This window comes from Lemur catta, chromosome 23 (genome assembly GCF_020740605.2).
Source record: "Lemur catta isolate mLemCat1 chromosome 23, mLemCat1.pri, whole genome shotgun sequence".
Classification (NCBI taxonomy): Eukaryota; Metazoa; Chordata; class Mammalia; order Primates; family Lemuridae; genus Lemur; species Lemur catta.
This window is the reverse complement of record NC_059150.1, coordinates 14,067,367-14,084,332: the sequence shown is the minus strand read 5'-3', so window position 1 is coordinate 14,084,332 and position 16,966 is coordinate 14,067,367. Positions and strand designations below refer to the sequence as shown.

The following is a 16,966-nucleotide window of genomic DNA, read 5'->3' as shown; positions in this document are numbered from 1 at the left end:
AAAAGTATTTTGTTTTCCACTTCAGCGGGCAACAGCTTCTACCTTGCCTTTTAAATTTGTGTAGTCTTATTAATCTTTCAGAGTTTGACTTTTCTTATCTGTGAGATGAAGGAATCATGGTACCCACAGAGATTTTTTTTTTCCCCTAAGAATTAAATGAGATGATTGACAGAAAGCACTTATCCCAGTGACTGGCACCAAATAAACATTCAAGGCAGCTATAATAACATCAGCAATGACTTTAAACTAAAGACAGAGCTACTGTTTATTGTTTCTGAGGTGCTGTTGCCAGGAACATGTCTTTGTACCTAAGCCCTGTTATTGTTCAAGCCAACTTGAATGTGAGTGTTTTTTGTCTCTCAGTGTTGAATCCAAGTATCCTATCAGTTGCCCATAGAACCTAAGTGATCTTGAAAAAAAGTATGTTATCCTTTCTCTTCGAGATGAAAACACATATAGGACAAGTGCTTCCAAAATGGAGCCTGGTGTTGACCCAGAGAGCTTAAAGCCTATCCTGAAAGACTCTCCAATGAAGAGCTTTCTGTTGGTCCACAGGTATTTTCAGAGGATGGTGCACTTCTAGAGGCTTGAACATTGTGACTGGTCGTATCTGGTATCCGCCAGCCAAGACTATCATTCAGCCATAGGTAGCTACCTTGGGTTCCATATAGACATTACCATTTCCACTATGTTAACCGCTCTCTGTTTCTCCTGCCCTGAGAAATGAAAGCGGAAAGGGTGAGGACTCAGACTGGGCAGTTGATTAAATTGCATTTCAACCAAATTTATTCAGTTTCCATTTACGCTTAGACTTGTATATGCATTTGGTACCTACAAGGTATTTATTAGGTGCTCCAACATGTGCAAAGAAGGATGAGACAACTCCCTGATCTTCAAGAATATTACTGTCTAATAATAAATACGTATGGGGATCCTTTTTGGCAGCTACAGAAGCAGCCAGCTGAGCCCAACTCCCAGTTTCTTCACAGAGTAATTGATGGCACTGTGTCTTGGCTTAACCTCTGTGTCAGGACTAGCACAGAACTTCAGACTTAATAGATGGCATACCTATTCTAGAAGGTATACACAGACTTTTAAAAACTATAAATGGTAAAATATAATATATATATCTAATCATAAAGGTAGATAAGCTATTGAATCAGCTGAATGTTTTCATCAAGAAATTATCATGAAGCACTTGAAAAGCAGGAAAGATGAAATTAAAAGATGAAAGCTAGAGACAGCACTCAGAGAGACTCCCTGTGGAAGTTTATAGGAACAAATGCTTCTTTGAGACTTGGGGGATAAGGAATGGCATCTTGGAGGACCAGCCAGCATAGCTGGCCTTTGAAAGAGAGGTGAATATGTCGAGCATGGGGAACAGAGGAAGATAAGTGTCTATGTGTGGGGGGAGGTATTGAGGGTTCTGGGACAGCGTGAATAAAAACAAGGAGGTGTGAGGAAGAGACAGAAAGATGGAAAAGCTAGAGTGGAGGTGTATGTAGAAATGGAGTGTGATCTCTAAATAGAACACTAAATTGAAGACAAAATAGGAAGGATCTCAAATATTATACAAAAGAGTATGGACTTTATTCCATAAGAACATGTACCATTGAACATTTCCGAAGTTGGATGTGACCTGATCCACATTGGACATTTGGGGGCTCACTGGCAGCACATGAAGAGTAGGTTGATAAAAGCATAGAGTCTACTTTGAAAATTAGCATAGATTTGGAGGACTGGTCATTTTTCTTTCCTACCAGTCGGCCAGCTGGCCTGTACACACTGCTCCACAAAAGAAGTTTGGCTACTTTTCACCTTTAACTCGATTCAGTTCTTTAGCATAATGCACACCTGTCGGGGCCTACCCATTTTTGATATGTGTTTGTGTCCTGGACTAAGATGTGAAGTACCACAAAGTTTGGGAACTGGTTGCAAAGGGCAGAGATTCTAATAGGCTGAGATACTGCAGGCTAGAAACACTTTTATAAAACTTCATTTGCAGAAAATATTTCAAACAGATAGGTAGTGCCTGGTGCGTACCTGGCCTCCTGGGAGCTAGGAAAGTAAGGGAGGCCATGGTCAGAGTGACTCAAATGTGTTTCAAGAGAGTAGACCAATTCAATCTTAATCTGAAAAGAACCCTGGTGGGAAGTAAGAAGATATGAGTACTAAATTGGTGCTAAATTATCAACACTCGTGTGCATATATGGTAGTAAAATTCAATGGAAATCAACCAGATGGGAGGGGAGGGGAGGGGATGTATGAATTCACACCTAATGGGTACAATGCACACTATCTGGGTGATGGACACACTTAAAACTTTGACTCAAACTGTACTAAAGTAATTTGTAACCAAAACATTTATACCCCTGTAATATACTGAAATTAAAAAAAAGAAAACAAAAGTGGATAAGTCCCATTTTCAGAGCTAAATGTCCTTACTGGATTAGATTGTGAGACATTTGGGGCTTCACTTTCTCAATTTGAAAAATCAGATTATTCAGCTAATTGTTTTGCTCAATAATTCTATGCTTTTTGGAATCCTATAAACCAAATTTTATTCAAAATTCAATGAAATTTAACATACACGGGCCTGGTTTCCTATGCTCAATTTTATCTTACATTAAACAAGTGAGCAAAAAAAAATTTGTTCTTGCCTCCCAGGAATTTACAATCTCATTGTAAAAATAAAATACAAAGTATGTTGAATTGTCAAAATATATGTAATAATAATAAAACATTTAGCAGATGAGTGAGTTGTTTTTTGCAGTTATATCAGAACTCTCTAATCTTATTTGTATCTTCAATTGCTAATCCTTATACCATGGTTTCTACTCCAAAGAATTTCCTGTACAGTGTCCTACTTACCAGTGTTGTACTTCCTATCTTGATTAACTCATAGTGGTTCTTTATTAATATCCTTGTAAAAGAGAGTGCCAAGAACCTGGCCTGTAGCAGTAGTATCTATGAGAAGCCAAAGTTTACCACTAGCCTCTTTATCATGGTGATAATGAATTTCAAGGGTGAAGGAATTAGACTAAATAATACTTTTTTCAAGTATTTTTCAAGTCCCAAGTAAACCAAGCATAAGCAACACTTTCAAGAAACTCTTTTTGTCTTTATTTCATCTATTTGGTAAACTTCACAGTAGCAATAAGTCTCATCTAGTTCTTTCTTGGCCACTTTTCTTTCTTACTGTCCATTCTGAGGGCTATTTCTCCAGGTTTTGTGAGTTCTCTCATTTTGACTGAGCCACTTAGTGATTCTTTATATTTTATTATTTTGTAAAGTGGTTATCAGCGTGGCCCCACTGAGGTGACTTTTTCACTCTTCCCCAAATGCCAGTTTCCTAGTGCTTGTTTGATGGGTCTTGTTTCTTTCTATAATGTTCAAGAAAAAAATAAAAGCAACCTGAGCAGGGTCAGTGAGAGAGACACACTTCTGCAAATTGGCAAACAATAGCAGTGTCTTAGTTCAGGCTCTTATAACAGAGCACCGTAGACTGTGTGGTTTGTAAACAACAGAAATTTAATGTCTTACAGTTCTGGAGGCTAGAAGTCTGAGATCAGGTGCCAGCGTGGTCAGGTTCTGGTGAGGGCCCTCTTCCAGGCTGCAGACTGCCAACTTCTTGTATCCTCATATGGCCTTTTTTTATAAGGGCACTAATCCCATCCATGAAGGCTCCACTCTCATGACCTAATTACCTTCCAAAAACCTCACCTGCTAAAACCATCACATTGGGGATCAGGGTTTCAACGTATGAATTTTTGGGGAACACAGACACGTAGTCCATAGCAAACATAATAGTTCTCTGCTAAATTGCTGTATTTCAAAACTGATTTTGATGCCAAAACAGAACAAAAGCAACAAATGCATCTAGGTTTAAGGTCACTCTGACTCAGAGCTTTTAGCAATGAGTGGGCACTCTCAAAAGTGTAGTTATTCCTTCTATACAGAAAATTATCTTTCTAATTAGGCATTGATCTTTAAACCTTTCTTGCTAGTTTTGCCAGGAATTCTAAGAAGAGTTCAGAAAAAGATGATGATATCACAATATCTGATCAAGTATAAAATGTGTTCAATAAAAACAAAAGTAACGTGTGGGTGGGGAGAGTTTTACCTATATCCTATTAAAGTAAACTGCACATCGAAACATATGCATGTAAACCACACCTTTTTTATGTTTAGACACAAATTTCTAGAGGGCCGTATGTTCCAGACAAGATAAAACATACACTAGCACTTCAGATTACAGTCTGGATAAAATACAGTGATGTTATTTAAGCGTATTTCCTTCTTAACTAAGGGATATTTCCACAGATCTTTTGTCCCTTACATTTTTGCTAAACGCTTCATCAGTAGATTCAGTGAAAAGTATGATCAATGTCATTCATCTTTCTCGTTCCCATTTTGTAAAACAGCAGGATATTTATTACAGATTGCAGAAAGAGTTTAATTCCTAGGGGAAATGATATTAATATATAATATAGTCTTTTCATATTAAACTCTACTAGCTTTAATTTTGCATATGTTGAAATGTCATCAAGAAATGCAACTTTGATTATTGGAATAAAGGAGATAGGAATCCAGTGAATTATACAATTATTAGACCAAAGATACACATACATAATGTTTCACAATATCTTATTTTTAGCCTGTTTCTAAACATGGTACAATTTCGACTTGAGATCTTTGTTTTGAAACTACCTATGGATAGTTGGGTAGCAACTACATCTCTTTTAAGGATGCAAATGTTAATGAACTTAATGCCACTCACACCAAAAGTAATATATTTTTAATGTTAAGAATTCCTAAAATAACAAATGAATTAATGTTTTCTTCTGGAAAAGAAGAAAGGCAATAGGTAGCATTTATTAGAAAGTATATTCAGATTGATAACATAAGTAAAAGGCAAAAACCCAACTGTCATTTAACAAACATTTTCACAATTCATTTCATTTTAAAGAAAATAAAATTCAAAAAGAGTGATTTTAAAGAAAATACTCATTTGGAAGATGCTGATTATTTGCCCATCTACATTTTTAAATTGTGTATCTATTTCTGTCTGCAGTCTCAGTAAAAATATTTAGCTCATTATAGACATAATAAATGGGCTGAAAAACTGGTAAAAGAAATAAATCTTATTTTATGGAAAGATACAAAATAAAGTACATTATACCTCTCAGAGTATCCATTTATTTAGAATGAAAATTTGAACGTGTAATTAGAAATTTTATAATAAATCATCCACCGAAGCAAGAGACTTCATAAACTTCTTGCTGCTGAAGAAAATACCTTCAATGTGAACAGTTAAAAGAGTCATGTTCTATTTTTAACCCAGGCCATGATCTGGGAAAACTGTAGTGAAAATGGCTCAGTATTGCTGTTGTGTTAACATAAGCTACATCACCGGAATCCAGACAACCTTCTAATGGGAAGACACTGAAATTTCAACTTAAAGTAGTTGACATTTCTCAATATTTGAGGAACATGGGCCTTTTTATGTTCTTATTAATCTGTTTCCTAAATAATCGGTATCAAAGCAAGTCTTTAAAGCAGATTGTTCCTGATATAGCCAATACTGAAATGAAGCAGGAAGAATCCTTTTGATCTCTTGGGAGTAAACTCTGTTTGCAGATAATACCTAACAAGAGCATTTCTGTTCATTTGCTATCAAATTTACAAGGAACAAGTGGAATTTGAGTTCAGCAAAAGATGAATAAATAAATAAATGAAAGTCTTACATAGGCTTTTGAATGCATACCTTTAAATACCGAAAGATAATGATTTGTGTAGCATTGTTACATAATGCATTTCTTGTCTTCTGTTGGGTTCATGTGACGAATTCCAGTTGATAAGCCCCAGACTTTGGAGTCAGTTGTCTGGCTAGTTATTAAGATTAAGATAAGTACTAAGAACGAAAGATACAGTGCATTGTACTACCTTTATGGGATTGGGCCGCCTCGGATTCTGAATGTAAACAATGACTTAGTTCACTGACTTTTTCAAACCTGGAGTGAACATTGTAAATAGTGGTGAAGTATGACTGGAGATTATTTTTTAATAGAAAATATTTTTTTAATTAACAACAATTCTAAAAAATGTATAAATGTGGCACTAAGTCTGCAGAAAAGAGATTTACCGTGTAATTTTTTTTCCGTTTATATTGGTATTCAGAAATAAAAAGATAATTAGTGGGACATAGGTAGTTCATATCAGAAAGGCATTTTATCCTCATAAAATACGCCAGGAAGAAAAAAATACAAGATATTTAAGTGCAGTTAGGGGACGTTAAGAGGAAAGATACATTAGGAAAACTACATATGTCTAATGCATATTCAAAGCTAATATTGCCTTATTAAATGTTTCCCAGAAATTTTTTCAAGAGTGAAAAAAGTACATGGACGGTTCTCTAAAGCTGATGGAACATTCCAGAGGCACACCAAACAGAGACAAATATTTTCTGAAGTTCAGTCAATTATTCACACTAAATATAGTAAACATGAGCTTTGCTGCAAATTGGTAGGCAACATTTCCAGCCCAGCAAAGTTTAAGTGTCTCCGAGATCGCTGGCGGAGTGATAGAAAGGGGTAATTTAGCGAGCACACCATAGCAACATGCTGTGCAATGGAGAGCACCGTGTAGCTATTAATTTTTGTTAATGAATTTAAAACTAGATGTATGGAAATGGTTATATGAAATGTATACACTGCTAAACAGTTAACTAGTCCTTAGGGCTTACATTTAATTATCTGTGTGTAAATCATTTTGAGCAGGGCGACCTAATGAGTCAAAAAAAAAAAAAAAAAAGAAGAAGAAGCCAAGAAATTCCTATCTAGCTTTGTAAGGACTACCAAGCACAGCAAGCCAGACACTCTAACCTACAGGTAGAGAAAAGTTCATGGACCCATGAAGGCTCAGATATTTTGGTGTCTTTTGTCAGGGCTGTGTTGCTTGCTGCCTTTCCTACTCCAGAACCATATTTGGCAGAGGAGATGAGCGAATGCAGTGTGTATCGCCACTCTACGTCCTTCTCTACTGGGATGATTTTCCTCCTAGGGGACATCTGGCAATGTCGGGAGTTGTTTTGGCTTGTCTCTACTGGGTGGCTGCTACTGGCACCTCGTGTGTAGAAACCAGGGACGCTGCTGAATGTCCTACGATGCCCAGGACAGCCTCCCCCAGCAAAGAATTATCTGCCCCCGAACATTAATAATGCTGAGGTTAAAAAATGCTATCCTCTTCCAACACTTTGGGACAGAGTTTATTTAGGATATTAAAAAAAAATAGTAGCTGTTATACGAAAAAAGGAGGCAAGAATGGAGTGTCCCCCCTCTGCTCCCTGAACATTGTACTGTAGAGCTTTAGAGGACACACATAGCCACTGCCACTGTGTTTCTTGCCAACAAGATGTCCAATGTCTGTGTACGAACACGGACCCTTCAGCTCAGTCGTCATGCATGATGCTTTGTGAAGAGGCCATGAATGAAGAGTAGCTTTATCCAGGGTTTAATACAGCCTGTAGCATAGTAGAATCACAGACCCGGACACGCCCAATTTAGAGAGAGACAATATGGTTAAGAATAATGAAAACCACTCTGCCAACACAGAAACCTGGACGAAAATGACTCATGAGATTCATTCCAGCTCCCATCATTTCTGATTGGTTGCAGAGAAAGGACGTATTTGTACAGTTAAAAAGAAAACATGACAGAATGCAAAAAATGCTCATAGTCCCCTGAAGAAAGTCATTTTAGGAATTAAAATTTATCCTTTCCCTTTCTACTCCAGTTAAATCATGGTGCCTTTGAACTCCCTCGAGAATGTACTGAGAGTCCTTTTCTGCTGAGAATTGGGGTAAATAGCAAATGGGCTCTCCACCCCTAGACAGTTTATTAGGGAAAACGAAAATTGGAACATAAGGCCATGTTAGAGCATATTTATAGTGTAAATACTAAACATTACTTGAAAACTTTAGATGGAAGACATTTATATGTTCACACATTTTCCAACTTTGATAATACAGAGCCCTGGTGGCAGAAATTATTTAGCAGGCCTTGACATACTGTAACGGGGATTGTTAACTTGCCTTTGTGGCCTAAGCAGTAATCGTACTACGTGATTAGCAGCCCTCTTGTCTTATTCATTTTAAAATGAAAACGTGGCAGTCATTCTGCTGCTGACTGCCATTGAATTACTTCCCTGGGAGGAATACGGAGTTATCAAAACTCTGAGAATTCAGGAAACTCTGTCTGGCTTGTTTTGGTGGCTGCACTTTGCAGAAGCCTTGGAAATTTGCTTTCTGCCTCTGAATCAGTTAGAAAAAGTCTATCTTTGAGGAGAACTGCATAATGGGTATGTCAAATGAAGCTGAAGACCCAAGTTCAGCTTTATCTGGGCCTTAGTTTCCCTTTTGAGGAATGTTGATTGGGTGAGGACTCCTCTAAGTTAACTAAATTCATGATTTTGCTATTGTGAAAAATGAGGCAAGTAAACACATTTAAGGTCACTGATAGGTATTAAAAAATGTGTTACCAATATTTCCATCCCTGGACTCAGTGATTACACTGTCAGGCATCCTGAGAAAGTAATCAGAGATCTAGGCTGGGGATCTTGTTGGCAAACTACTGCCCCCAGTCCAAATCTTGTCCAGTGCCTGTTTGGGGGAATAAAGTTTTATTGGAACCCAGTCGCAGCCATTTGTCTACTCATCATCTATGGCGGTGGCAGAGTAGTTACTGAGAGTAGTTAGGACAGAGATCATATGGCTCATAAAGCCTAAAATATGGACTTTCTGGACCTCTACAGAAAAAGTTTGCCAACCCCTTTAGGCAAAGACATATGTTTTATTATTTCCTTGTTCATAAGTAGAAATTTTGAAATAACCTAATAGTTTATTACAGGGCATTGTTAACTAAATGGCAGTAAAGCCGTGCAATGAAATATTGTCCTGCCCAAAATGTTTATCAAGAATATTTTAAATCGTGGAAGTATTTTTACAATACCGCAAGTGGGGGAAAGTAGATGTGAAAACTAAGTATAGAGCATGGTATTAACTATTTGAAGATGTCTGAAGAGACTAAAAAGAAACAAACTCCAAGTAGTTATTTAGGGATTGTAGGATTATGGGTTATTTACATTTTCTTCTTTTTACATTATCTAAATTTTCTACTGTGGTTTTTAAAAAAATTACATTTGCTTTCAGGAATAAAAAAGGTTACATGGTGGATTGTGAAAAAGAAGAGAAAGACAAGAGGCACCGGGAACCTTCGGTAGACTGTTTCCTTCTCGGTGCAGTGGAAACCAGCTTCCTTCCCTTCCTCTCCAAGAGGAGTGGAGCAGAGGCATCCTGCGTGGAGGGAGTATCACTTTTCCGGGAGAGTGGAGTCATGTTCACTAGTAGTGCCAGCTGTTGCTTTTCAAATCCAGAGGTTTATCAGATTAGCTTAAGTCTAAGAGCAGAGACTTGGGAGAAGGTGATGCCTGAATTTGGGCATTTTGGAAGGACAACGATGAGTCAGAAATTTCCAGAGTAGGAGTGTTTTTGGGGGAGGGAAAAACTGAGTCAGGTACCTTCATGGAAACCACTGGACGCTTCAGGGTAGAACAAGGGGAACGAAACAACTCACAAGCCAGGAAAGGGCACAGAACAGGAGAGGTGGGGAAGCAGCTTGACAGGAATCACCTAATTCCTAATTTTGTCCAGAGTCAGCTTTGCTCTAGTCTGACTTTTCTTTCCAGCTCTTTTGTGTCTCCCTACAAACACCAATGGTAACTACCAGGACGAGCTTTGGCTTTCTACAGGAGGTATAAATTACACTGGCTAAATGTTATCCTTATATTATTTAGATTCTTTATTGTGCCACTGGCAAAATTAGATGAAGAACATTTGTGTCATCTGTAACCCTATTTTGATAAAGGCTCTTGCATGTTTGACTTCCTCTGCTTGAATTAGATTCATTCACATTTAACAAATATTTACGGTACACCTTCTACATGCCAAGTGCTCCTCTTAGAGCTAAAGATACCAAAGCAAACAAGACAGAAAAACATTTTTCTGCCCTCCTGGACTTTAAGTACAAGGGTGGGGAAATAGACAGGAAACATATGCACACATGTAAACATACGTGTGTACACGTATACTACTTCAGATGTGGATAAGGGATAGGAAGACACTAAAACAAGTAATAAGCTAATGACTTTGGGGAGAGGGTAGGTAAAGTGCTACTTTAGATAAGGGTCATCTAGAGTTCCTCTGGGAAGAAAACATTTGATATGAGACCAGAATAATGAGGCAGAATTAGCCATGCAAAAATTCAGTTCAATCCAACTAAACATATATTTGAATTGCACCAGGCACAGTTCTGGTCACTTATGTTACATTAGTGAACCAAACAAACTCCCTGCTTGTACAGAATCATTTTGAGTGAGCACGTGTGTGTTTGGGTGTGGTGCATATATTACTAATTTGCATGCATGAATGCTATGGAGAAGCATAAGGCAGAATAAGAAAGAGCGCATGACTTGAGTAGGATGGGGTACGTGAGTATTATTTTATCACAGAGTTAAGGAACTCTCTATAGATCCATATTTGAGTAGAAACCTGGAAGGAGTTAGGGTGAAATCTCAGAAAAGAGTGCCCAAGGCAAAGGGCCTTCGTCGAAGAGGAGCTTGGTGCGTTTGGATGATGGAAATGAAGAGCTATAAGGCCAGAGCCCAGTGTGTAGGTTAGAGAGCAGTAGAATATGACATCACAGCTGAGTGTGTAGGGCCTTTTAGACTAAAGTGAAGAGTGTAGATTTTATTCACTTTACAATAAGCAAGCTTCGGGGAGGTTCGAAGCAGGGTAGTGCTGCTATGAGATTCCCCCTTAGTTTAGGGACATAATGTTGATAAAGGTGGGAAAGAAGGCAAAAATACTTATTTTGAAATCTAAAATATCCAGACAATGCCCATCTATTCAGTTCTTCCCCAATAAGAACTTTTACTCAAACTGACCTCAGAAAGAATGAAAGATTCAGGGAGGATGTGGTTCTTAATTTCCCAGCCCTGTAATGAATTTCAAGTGCTATCCTGGTGTTCTTAAAGAGGTTCCTCTGGCTGGAAGGGAGGAGAAGCAGAGAATTATTCCTCCTCCCCTCATTCTCTTAGTTTTATTAAGAAAAAAATCGTATTTTTTTCATCATCTAGGCACTGCATATTAAAATAACAAGCTCAAAGGAGAAGGTACCCAAACAGTGCAAGAGGTAAAATGAGGACAATACTTGGATTCCTCAGGGCTGTAATTAAAGCTATCTGGATTAAAAAAGAGTTATTTCAATTCAGATTTATGTTCCAAGGAAACAAAAAAAAAAAAAAAAGGAAGAAAGAATGGGAAAGTGAAATACAGCAAAAAGAACTCTTAATTCCAATGTATTCAACTCACCCATCAGAAGAAATGGCATTAATTCAGGTACCCAATTACAGTAATGTGGTTCAGAGCACCTCAATAGGTGTTTCAATCTCAAGCCAGGACTAACATTTGTAATCCTTTAAATGCACTTAAGAAATTGATGTTACAGCCCCACAATCTGTTAGGGGCCTTGCTGGCCGGATGATTGTAAAGTATCCCGCCATTAATTGGATCATCAGAATGTGATCCGCGTCTTGGTCCCTGGATTATGGAAGACTGACTCCGCTCTGACGTGTTGAACCAGAAGCTCCTTTTGCGAGAGATTTTGACCCTTAATGTAGATAAGTGGTATTTTTCATCAATCTTAGCTTGCATTAAAAAAGGGGAAATGTCAATTCAATGTGGGGCATTTAACGTAATTCAACATCTTTTAATTTAATACCTTGGAAAAGTTAGTCTCTCCGACCTGCCTAACACTTCTGCTGATGGAATATTTTGAAAAGCCCTGTTGATGAAAGGTTGTCTTCCATTCTTTAATAAAATCACAATTTTGAAGCTCCCTGTTTACCATGTTATGGTTGCAAGAAAAGAAAAAGAAACCCCCTCACAAAACTCATATAAAATATAGCAAAACAAAATTCAATTTCTTAATAGCTCCCTTTGTTGAAACAATGTTGAAAACGTGTGGAAATTTAAAAAAAAAGAATCTGTTCTATTTGTCTCTTATTCGTTATTGTTTGGGCTGTGGAACAACTAAGTATTCTTTTTGGTTGCCTGGTCATCATGAATTTAGGACAAGGTAGAAAGAGTAGTTTTATTCCCTTTAAGGCAAAAAGAAAGAAGAATTAATCCAGTTAATAGTCACAAATTTTTTAATGGTACATATTTCACAGGTCTAAGTCTGGATTCCAGTTTAGTGGGTTTTTATGAAATTCAAACAGCTCAAAAGAGTAACATCCCTGCGTTTGTGTGTGTCTGATCACATCTGGCACACAAGGCAATATAAAGCATTCTTCAGCCATCTTTTTCTTCTTTAAAGATTTATGGTATAAATGCATGATCAAATCCATAGCACCTTTGCTTGTTGGATTAGCAGTGTTACTTTCCTATCAGTGGGTAGATAAAGACAAATGTCTTCTTGTGAAAATCATTTAAAACTCAGCAAAATGGGCAGGTTGGTCTCTGGCTGCGTTGCCTTATAAATATGTCACATACCACTTAATTGGGGTCTTGGGTGACAGTGTGGTTGCTGCAGCATCTCCAGGCAGAAAGTGCCTCTGCCCCTTGCTTTAAAGACACCATGGATTGGAGAGAGAAGTGGAGTTTGGGACAGAGTGCACGTACTGGCTCCCAGTGCTCTGAAGACAAATGGAATCTCAGCCATGGCGGCTGCAACCAGCATGCTGGTGTTCCCATTCCGACAGCGCTCAGACTTCAGTGTGTCCTTCTTTCCTAATGGGCTCCCTTGGTAGTGAGTGCCATGCAAGCGCAGGATGGATGAGATGCCCTACGGACCTGCATCGGACTCCCTAGTAAGCAATGTCTCACTGAACTGTGAACCAGGGTTCTCTGAAGCCACAGTACGAGGACATAAATTCAACTCTGAGACAAAACAGGAAAAGGAAGTTATGAACCTTACACAGAACTAGACATGGTGCACAGGTTTATAGCATAGATTTCCCAAGTAAGACCGTCCTCCATCAAAAATGATCTTTGGTTGTTGGGTATTTTGGTTTAGTCTTTCTTGCCAGTATGAATAGAGGAGAGAAATATCTTCTGGCCTTTTTTTTTTTTTGTCCAATCTGGCGACAAGCTTCTAGATAAATTGATTTTATTCTCTTTAATGGCCAAAATTTGTTTCATATTAGAGGATTACTTAATTTAGCTTTGAAAACTGGATAAGAAAACTGGACCTCATTATGGAAAATAATGTTCCTCTTCTTTTTTGTAAATCATCTGTATCATTCTAAGCCCAGATATTTTCTCCTTGTTTTTTTTTAATGTAAAGATTAATAAAGAAATGATGTTTTGCTCCATTTGCTGAATGTGGATGAACTAACATGTACATTTCCCGAAGGATTTCTGTTAAAACCAGACACTTGCCTTTTTGTCTTTTATTCCAAACTGCAAGCTACATCTGCTCCTGCAGGTTGGAGGGAAGGTTAAGAGGTGCTGGCATGATAAAGTAAACCTGCCATAAGTTACCTGTCTTATTCCTTCAGGTTTTCACCTGGCCTGCCACTGTCCTGAGGAGGCATTATTCTTAACTGCTCTCCAAAGTAGGCTGCAAAATGCTCCTAGACCTTGTTCCTTCATGTTAAAGTCCCGTCCTAAATGAAGGTGGCAGCTGTTTGTACCCAGTGTTCATGCACCTCTACAGTTTCCTGCCTGATTGAATTCCTGTAGAATCCCCCAGGACAAGGATAGTGTGCGAACTGGTGCTGACCAGACTGCTAGCCCCTGGTGTTCAGAGGAAGATGTTTGCCCTGAAAACAGGTCTGTTTCTAAAAAAAGGGAGATGTGCTGACAGTCTACCTTGAGTGTGAGTGTTTCTCTCTCTCTCTCTTTCTCTCTTACTTCCTCTCTCTTCACGGCTTCTTCTCCCCCCTCACTCCTTCTCCAGGAATTAGACAAATTCTTTTTTTTTTTTTTTTTTTTTGAGACAGGGTCTAATCTGTCGCCCGGGCTGCAGTGCAGTGGCATCATCCTAACTCACTGCAACCTCAAACTCCTGGGCTCAGCCTCCTCCTGCCTCAGCCTCCCGAGTAGCTGGAACTGCAGATGCACACCACCACACCCAGCTAATTTTTTTCTATATTTTGCAGACACAGGGGTCTTGCTATGTTCCCCAAGCTGGTCTTGAACTCCTGGCCTTAAGCAATCCTCCCACCTTGGCCTCCCAAAGTGCTGGGATTACAGGCGTGAGCCACCGCACCTGGCCAATGAATTCCATTTTAATTTAAAGATCCACAGTGCCCTTTAACAAAGAGGCTACTGATTGAATTTTGGGTTAGTTGGTGATAACTATAGTCATACCTTGCGTTATAGCACATTGATTTATTCGGCTTTGCAGATATTGCAGTTTTACAAATTGAAGGTTGGTGGCAACCTGTGTCTAGCAAGTCTTTTAGCACCATTTTTTCTGACATCATGTGCTCACTTTGGTCTTTGTGTTACATTTTGGTAATTTTCACAGTATTTCAAACTTTTTCATTGTTGCTGTATCTGTTTTGGTGATCTTTTTGTATTTTTGTAGATTCGGGGGATACAAGTGTTTTTGTTACATGGATGAATTGTATAGTAGTGAAGTTAGAGCTTTTAGTGTACCCATCATCTGAATAGTGTACATTGTACCCGATAGATAATTTCTGATGACTCACCTTCCTCTCAGTGTGCATATGGATGCTTCATATGACCATGTATACCCATTGTTTAGCTCCCACTTATAAGTGAGACCATGTGGCATTTATTTTTCAATTCCTGAGATACCTCACTTAGGATAATGGTCTCCAGTTCCATCCAAGTTTCTGCAAATGATGTTACTTCATTCCTTTTTATGGCTGAGTAGTAGCCCATGGTATATATATGCCATATTTTCTTTATCTGCTCATCAGTTGCTGGGTACTTAGGCTTACTCTATATCTTTGCAATTATGAATTGTGCTGCAATAAACATAGAAATGTAAGTGTCATTTTAATATCATGACTTCTTTTCCTTTGGGTAGATATCCAGTAGTGGGATTGCTGGATCAAATGGTAAGTCTACTTTTAATTCTTTAAGGAATCTCTGTACTATTTTCCATAGAGGTTGTACTAATTTACATTCCCACCAAAAGTATATAAGCATTCCCTTTTCACCGCGTCCCCACCAGCTTCTATTGTTTTAACAGTGGCCATTCTGACAGGGTAAGGTTGCATCTCATTGTGGTTTTAATTTGAATTTCCCTGATGATTAGAGATGTTGAGCATTTTTTGTATATGTTTCTTGGCCATTTGTCTATCTTCTTTTGAAAAAAATTTGTTCATGTCTTTTCCCCACTTTTTAATGGGGTGATTTGTTTTTTTCCAACTGATTTCTTTGAGTTCTTTGTAGATTCTGGGTATTAGTCCTTTGTCAGATATATAGTTTGCAAATATTTTCTCCTATTCTGTAGGTTGTTTGTTGACTCTGTTGATTATTTGCTTTGCTGTGCAGAAACTTTTTAGTTTAATTAAGTCCCATTTATTTATTTTTGTTGCTGCTATATTTGCTTTTGGAGTCTTAGTCATAAATTCTTTGCCTGTGCCAATTTCAGAAGTTTTTCTGATGTTTTCTTTTAGATATTTTATAGTTTCAGGTCCTACATTTAAGGTGATTTTTGATGTTATTATTGTGATTGTTTTGGGGACAATAAATCATGCCTATATAAGACTGTAAACTTGATTGGTAAATGTCATGTGTGTTCTGATTGCCTCACTGACCAGCCATTTCCCTGTCTCTCTCCCTCTTCTTGGGTCTCCTTATTCCCTGAGACACAACAGTATCAAAAGTAGGCCAATTAATAAACCTACAATGGCCTGAAGTGAAAGACAAACTCATACACCTCTCATTTTACATCAAAAGCTAGAAATGATTAAGTTTAGGGAGGAAGGCACGATTAAAGCTGAGATAGGCCAAAAGCTAGGCTTCCTGTACCAGTCAGCCAAGTTGTGAATGCAAAAAAAAGAGTTCTTGAAGGAAATTAAAGCCAGTGAACACACTAGTGATAAGAAAGCAAATGAGTCTTATTGCTGATCTGGAGAAAGTTTGAGTGGTCTGGATAGAAGATCAAACCAGCCACAGTATTTCCTTAAGCCAAAGCAAGGCTCTAACTCTCTTCAATTCTATGAAGGCTGAGAGAGGTGAGGAAGCTGCAGAAGAAATGTTGGAAGCTAGTAGAGGTTGGTTTATGAGGCTTAAGGAAAGAAGCCGTCTCCATAACATAAAAGTGCAAGGTGAAGCAGCAAGTGCTGATGGAGAAGCTGCAGCAAGTTATCCGGAAGATCTAGCTAAGATCATTGACGAAGGTGGCTACACTAAATAACAGATAGATTTCCAATGGAGATGAAACAGCCTTCTATTGGGAGAAGATTTCATCTAGGACTTTCATAGCTAGAAAGGGGAAGTCAATGTCTGGCTTCAAAGCTTCCAAGGACACACTGACTCTCTTGTTAGGGGCTAATGCAGCTGGTGACTTCAAATTGAAGTCCATGCTCATTGACTATTCTAAAAACTCTAGGGCCCTTAAGAATTATGCTATTAATAAATCTATTCTGCCTGTGCTCTCTCAATGGAACAACAAAGCCTCAATGACCATGCATCTGTTTACAGCATGGTTTTACTAAATGTTTTAAGCCCACTTTTGAGAACTCCTGCTCAGAAAAAAAATATTCCTTTCAAAATATTACTGGTCATTGACAATGCACCTGGTCACCCAAAAGCTCTGATAGAGATGTACAAGGAGATGAATGTTGTTTTCATGCCTGCTAACACAACATCCATTCTGCAGTCTGTGGATCAAGGAGTAATTCCAACATCAGGTCTTTTCTTTTT

The 16,966-nt window shown here is 38.2% G+C and overlaps 1 long non-coding RNA gene across 1 annotated transcript in view; it reads left to right on the top strand.

The window, feature by feature from the left end:
* LOC123626786 overlaps positions 1-9,902 on the top strand; it is a 249,100-nt gene extending 239,198 nt beyond the window's left edge. The window contains exon 4 of the long non-coding RNA XR_006731009.1: positions 9,209-9,902. This is a non-coding gene — a long non-coding RNA (uncharacterized LOC123626786). The remainder of the gene's footprint in view (positions 1-9,208) is intronic.
* The last annotated feature ends 7,064 nt before the right edge of the window (positions 9,903-16,966 follow it).